At 38.7% G+C, this 7,065-nt stretch overlaps 1 pseudogene; it reads right to left on the bottom strand.

Annotated features, from left to right (window-relative positions):
* Positions 1-4,363: 4,363 nt before the first annotated feature.
* LOC131755718 (tubulin alpha-1B chain-like) lies at positions 4,364-5,281 on the bottom strand (annotated as a pseudogene).
* Positions 5,282-7,065: the final 1,784 nt, after the last annotated feature.

Raw genomic sequence — 7,065 nt, 5'->3', positions numbered from 1 at the left:
CCAGACATGATAAATAATTAAGGATAGAAACACAGCATTTTATAAGTTTGATTCCTAGGTAAAAATACATTATTGAAAACCTTTATTTTTCCTGCAAAAATAGCAATCAAATAGAAAACTGACTATCAGCTATTTGTTTTGCCATAAAAGGCTGCCATTAGATATATCTCTAAAGCCAAACTGGAATTTCAAGTTTCCTTAGCCTCTCTCTTTAATTACAACCCTTTATATTCAGAGGACCCAAGAGCGTTTATGTTCCTGAAATTCACACCCACACACCTACACTCCCTACTAGATAACAGGTGATTAAATGACATTTTACTGCATGCGCTTTTCAAACAGAAGTGTTTCATTTAGATGCTTATATAAATCAGTCATAATCTGAAGTTTTCACAATTATTTGCATTAATGTCAGGATCCTATATGGACAATTAATAATGGGTAAAGATGTGGAATGCTCTGTTAAATACATAATAATTTTTTTAATATTTTAATACATTTTTATGCTGTAATAACGACTTTCAATATGTCTTCATTAGCCTACATAATGAATTATGAGTTAATTTTGCATAAAATATGTCAACTAGATTTGAACACCAATATTCTAAAATAAAAATAATAGACTATGATTCTTATAACTAGTATAGTATAATATGAGCATTTCCAAACATAAGTTTTGGTGGTCAGGATTTTTTTTTAATGGGAATCTACAAGGCACACAGAAATAAAAAGAGGTAGTAATAATCAGTGATTTGTATGATCTGCTTTTGCCCAAACAGTCCATTCTCTGTCAATTAAACAAACAGATTCCATGTTTCTGTTATCTTAGAATAATTATAATGATATTAGTATTTACTAGGCACTTATGTGCCAGGTGCTATGCTAGCTCATTGAATCCTTAAAATAACACTACAAAGTAGGTATTACTATAACTACCTTACAGGCGAAGAAACAGAGGCTTAGGAAGGTTAAATAACTTGCCCAAGGTCACAGAGCTGGTGAATGGGACACCTGAGATTCAAATCTAGTTGCTCTACCTTCATAGCCTCTGCCCTTAGCTCTTATTTATTACTTCAGAAAATACTTCTTGGGCATATACTATGTGTCAGGCACTCTACCATATACTGAGGATAAAGTAGTCAGCTAGAAAATTCCTGATCTCAATGGGGCTTAGCAGGAGAGACAAACAACAAAAAATTTAAAAGATGAATGACTAAAATAATTACATTTGTGTGAAGTGCTGTAGCACAGGTATATATCTCCTGGGAATGAGGTAATGCTGAGTTAGATGGTTCTCCCTAACATATCTGGGACATCTAGTTTATGCAGTAGCAACTCTTTGATATTCTGCTGTCCTGCACTGTCCCCATTCTCAAGGAGGTTGAAGTAACAGAATACAGAAGAGTCTTTAATGTGTATTACTCACAAGTCTATCAGTGGCACTATCTCTCCAACTATAAGGGAAATTAGAGGAATATATGCCTGGATGGATGACCCACATTTTACATCAGAAGTTTGCTGCCAGCCTCAGGAGTCACGCTACCCCTCCACGTGGCCAGAGTGGGTCTCAGATCCACCTGGTAGACTGGGTCAGACGTTTTAAATTGTACACCAGGACAGATGGCTATCACTCGATGGAGACAACCCAATTACTATCCCATTTATGGCTTATTTTATGACTTTATGGAGGCCTCATTTTGGAATAAGTTCCACCTGCATCTTGTGGCACTTCTAAGAACACTGTCAGTCAGACTCATGTCTCCGTTTTTACCTGAGACTCTTTCCTCACTTGCAGTACATACCTCATGACATACCAATACACAGGACCAATTCACTTGACTTGAATGGGTCCCTTATATATGTATTACTGGAAGTCTCCTTATACATAAGTTTCATTAGTAGCCTTAAAAATACCCATTACCACCCAAGGAAGCAAATCCAAATGGCTTCCACATGAGCTCTAGACCTTAGTACCTTTGTGATATTTCAGGAAACAAGTCAAAGCAGTTGTACACAATTCATCTCTTGAATTTTGTACCACTAGGAAGGTGTATTAATTTGCTAGGGCAGTCCTAGCAAAGTAGCACAGACTGGGTATGACAGAAGTTTGTTTCCTTACAGTTCTGGTGGCTAGAAATCTGAGATCAAGGTGTCAGTACAGTTTGTTTCTTCTGAGGCCTCTTTCCTGGCTTGTTGCTGGCTGTCAAGCCTCTGTGTCTTCACATGGTTTTCTGTGTGTGCATGTGTATGTGTCCCAATTTTCTCTTCTTATAAAGACACCAGTTATGTTGGATTAGGGCCCACCCCTAATGACCTCATGTTAACTTAATTACCTCTTTAAAGGCCCTATCTCCAAATACAGTCACATTCTGAGGTATTGGGAGTTAGGACTTCAACATGTGAACCTGGAGGGGGAGGGGGGCACAATAAAGCCCATAACAGGAGAGTTTACAAGAAATGAGAGTGAACCCAGTCCAGTCTACCATTCACTTACAGAGTATAGGGGTTTATGGTAACTCCTCAACTCCTAATAGCTCCTAAGTATGGCCTAAGAGCAACACTGGGATCCTCTCCCTACCCCTTTACAGAAGGCAGCTTCCCCTAGCACAGTGCTTGCTAGAGAGGCATGTACACTACTGGACAGGAAGCTAGGTGGTATAAATAACATTGAATCACTTTGTGAAAGTGATTTCATTCCCTTGCAGTACTTCTGAAGAAGTCCATGGGCAATCTGGGTTTGTTGGTCATGTTTTTAACACTTGCTAATTCCTCCCTACCCACTTCCCACCTTCTTTTCCGTACACAAACAGAAATCAGGCCTCAGGCTCAAGAGCCTTTGGCAAGCACCAGTATCTAGCCCTAACTAAATACTGTTTTTGTTGCATATTTGTTTTCAGTGAATTCATGAGGTCACCCACCATTGCATTTGTGGCAAGTGATTCTGTTTTCCATTTAAAATCATGATATGTGTTTTAACATAAAGTATTTAAGTAAAAAAAGTGAGTCAGTTCAAAGAAAAATATTAATGATAGCACAGGTGGTAAGCAGATATGAAAAAACCATGAAGGTGGTCTACAAGAGAACTAAAGTCTTAGAAATGTGACTCTAACATGTAAGATAAGCAGAGATATTGGTCTTACCGACCCTTGAGTTGTTCACTAAGGGACACTCCTTAGAAACATGGTACTTCTAGCTCCACCCTGAGCCACCACTGCCAGTATTGTGGTCAACTCTTGCTGCCAGGGGCCTGATCCACTTTCCAAAGTGACATGACTTCTCCACCAGAACCCAAGAGGAGACAGGGTAGGACAGAGCTACCTACCTCTTTTTGTCTCCTAGAAACTCCTCCATATCTAGCATCTAATCAATCTCTACCCACAGGACCGAGGTTCACTCTCTGGATCCTTTCCCTTTTACTTTAGTTCCAAACTTGATGTAAAGCCCTCATCTCAATTAACGAGCAGCTAATAACAGAAGTTTAGTGCAGACACATGTAGACAAAGTATTTTTGACTTGGATCTGAAAACTTCCAGGAAATTCCAGTACATATCTGATTCATAATTCTTTCCCATGCTTGTTTTCTCTGTCACACTTTTGTTTTACAATTTGGAGTTTCATTCCTAGCTTCCCATCTGGATTTCTGGTTTAATACTAACTTTAAGACTCAGGTAGTTCATATAGGAGGCTAGGCTTATGTTTGTGTTGGACATTCTAGCTTTGTAAACATTTGTAAAATGTTTTATTTGCAAGAGTAAACTATCTGCCCACTAGAGACTGCTTAAATGATCTATCGTGTAACTATATGATGGTTTTAGAAGAATTATTAATACATGGGGAAGTGTTCATGGTATAATAAACAAAGAAAGCAGGTTACAAAAACAGCATTTCTGGTAAAGTACTACTTTTAAAAAGCATTATATATACATAGTACAATTTATTCATCTATAATCGGAAGACTATGCCATAATGTTATCAATGGTTCTTTAGCTAGAGGGATTATGAGGATTTAAAATTTTGTTCTTTATATGTTTCTATATGTTTTTAGTTGTTTTTTTTTAGACTATACTTTTTTTGCAATTTTAAAAATTGAGGAATAGTTGATGTACAATATTATGCAAGTTTTAGGTGTATAACATAGTGATTCACAATTTTTAAATGTGAATATAGTTCACATAGTTATTATAAAATAATAATATTTTATATTATAAAATATCAGCCATGTTCCCCATGTTATACAATATATCCCTGTAGCTTATTTATTTATTAGCTTATTTTTTTTTTCTTTCTTAAAGCGTTTACTTTTCAGACATGACAGAAAAATCTTACAGGTACACATGGAAAAGCAATACATGATCACAGTTGAAAGTGAAGACAATCTAGTCAGAAAGCTTTTATTCCTGTCAGCTAATGCTGAAGCTGAAGTTCTGTGTATGACATGCTACAGGGCTGAAAGGAATGGTAATTAGTACTCTTCTTCTTCCTCTCCCTCTCCTTCAACAGAATCCACACCAACCTCCTCATAATACTTCTCAAGGGCAGCCATGTCCTCACGGGCCTCAGAAAACTCTCCTTCCTCCATGTCCTCACCCACGTACCAGTGAACAAAGGCACGCTTGGCATACATCAGGTCAAACTTGTGGTCCAGGCGAGCCCAGGCCTCAGCGATGGCTGTGCTGTTGCTCAGCGTGCACACAGCTCGCTGTACTTTGGCCAGGTCTCCACCAGATACCACAGTGGGAGGCTGGTAATTAATGCCAAATTTGAAGCCAGTGGGGCACCAGTCCACAAACTGGATGCTGCGCTTGGTCTTGATGGTGGCAATGGCAGCATTGACATCTGTGGGAACCACATCACCACGGTACAACAGGCAGCAAGCCATGTATTTACCATGGCAAGGGTCGCATTTCACCATCTGGTTGGCTGGCTCAAAGCAGCATTGGTGATCTCTGCTATAGAAAGCTGTTCATGGTAGGCTTTCTCAGCAGAGATGACAGGGGCATATGTGGCCAGAGGGAAGTGGAGGCGGGGAAAGGGCACCAGGTTGGTCTGGAATTCTGTCAGATCAACATTCAGGGCTCCATCAAATCGCTGGGAAGCAGTGATGGAGGACACAATCTGGCTAATAAGGCGGTTAAGATTCGTGTAGGTTGGGCGCTCAATATCAAGGTTTCTACGACAGATGTCATAGATGGCCTCATTGTCTACCATGAAGGCACAATCAGAGTGCTCCAGGGTGGTGTGGGTGGTGAGGATGGAGTTGTAGGGCTCAACTACAGCTGTGGAAACATCGAGCTAGTCAGATAACAGTTATCTTTTCTTGAAGTTAACACAGAATTGTATACTACAAGCTCCAACAATTCCTCAATCACAGTTTAGAGTTTCCTACCGTGGTGCTGGCTCCTGTGGAGGTTCTACTTAGGAGTTTCTGCTCTGGTTTTCCAAACGAGCCTGCTGCAATCATTGACCTCAGCACCATTAAGGAATGGCTGGCCAAGAATCAGCACCAGTCTCCTTTCATCACGTGATCATGCCACACCTCTGCTCGGTGCTCTCCGGTGGTGCCCACCTCACTCAGAACAACTGCCTGAGTCCTTATGATGGCCAGCATGACTCTCAGCTCTCAAGTCCTGCTGCCTGCTTTTGACGTTCTGCCTCAAATTCTAGCCTCCTTGCTGTTCCTCACAAGTTTTAGGTGTATGCAAGTTTTAGGTGTATAACATAGTGATTCACAATTTTTAAAGGTTATACTCCATTTATAGTTATTATAAAATATCAGCTATGTTCCCCATGTTATACAATATATCCCTGTAGCTTATTTATTTTGTACATAGTAGTTTGTACCTCTTAATACCCTACCCCTCTCTTGCCCCTCCCTTCTTCCCTCTCCCCACTGGTAACCACTAGTTTGTTCTCTGAATCTGTGAGTCTGTTTTTTTTTTTTTTTTTTTTTATATTCACTGGTTTTATTTTTTGGATTCCACATCTAAGTAACATCATACAGTATTTGTCATTCTCTGTCTGACTTATTTCACTTAGCTTAATACCCTCCAAGTCCATCCTTGTTGTAGCAAATTGCAAAATTTCATTCTTTTTTATGGCTGAGTAGTATTCCATAGTGTGTGTGTGTGTGTGTATATCTATATTTATATAGAGATGTAGGTTTATATCTCATATTCTTTATCCATTCATCTGTTGATGGACAGTTGGCAATTGTAAATAATGCTGCTATAAACATTGGAGTACATGTATCTTTTCAAATTAATGTTCTCATTTTTTTCAGATATATACCCAGGAGTGGGATTGCTGGGTCATATGGTAGTTCTATTTTTAGTTTTTCGAGAAACCTCCATACTGTTTTCCACAGTGGCTGCACCAATTTCCATCCCTACCAGTAGTCTTTGAAGTTTATATGTTCTCAATTTTCTGCATTGAATTTTTATTTTGTTTAAAATTTGAAAAAGAAATCATTAAATTTTAAATTAGCTCACATAAAAAAATTCTCCTATTCAAATGTTTCCAAGATGAAGTCTATACAATGTAAAAAGGTGACCACTGCTGGTCAGGGCTTTTTGAGAAATTATTTTTGCCTTTTTTGGGGGAAAGGGATGGCAATGCTTCAGTTACTCCTGAACCATCCTCTACCAAAGAGACACAGTCTTAGGTGAGATACAGGGTCAACAAAACAAAACAAGTTAGGCTGCTCTCCTTATCACTAGGTTAGGTGAAATCTGGTTTTTTGCCTTTTTTTTTGAAGAGATTTTTTTTTTAAACCCAGTAATAGCCTTTATCACAGGATTTCTGAAACCAAAACAGCAAGTGAAAAGAGTCTGACATCAGGATGAAATATGAATAACCAGCTACATTATTTTATTCCTTTACAACCATTTATTTTGGCCCCTCACATTAAAAAGATTTTTCTACAGCCATGGTTCTCAATAATTTTAATGTTTTCATCCATCAGATCCAACAAGGCTCCCAACAGTAACTAGTTTTCAATGGGACAAGGAAGAGAGCCTCATACAGGTGCAAATCAGAATAGGGAGGGGAATTTAACTTCGATAAAAA

The sequence above is a fragment of the Kogia breviceps genome, chromosome 4, assembly GCF_026419965.1.
Source record: "Kogia breviceps isolate mKogBre1 chromosome 4, mKogBre1 haplotype 1, whole genome shotgun sequence".
Taxonomy (NCBI): domain Eukaryota; kingdom Metazoa; phylum Chordata; class Mammalia; order Artiodactyla; family Physeteridae; genus Kogia; species Kogia breviceps.
This window is presented reverse-complemented; position numbering and strand designations above follow the sequence as displayed.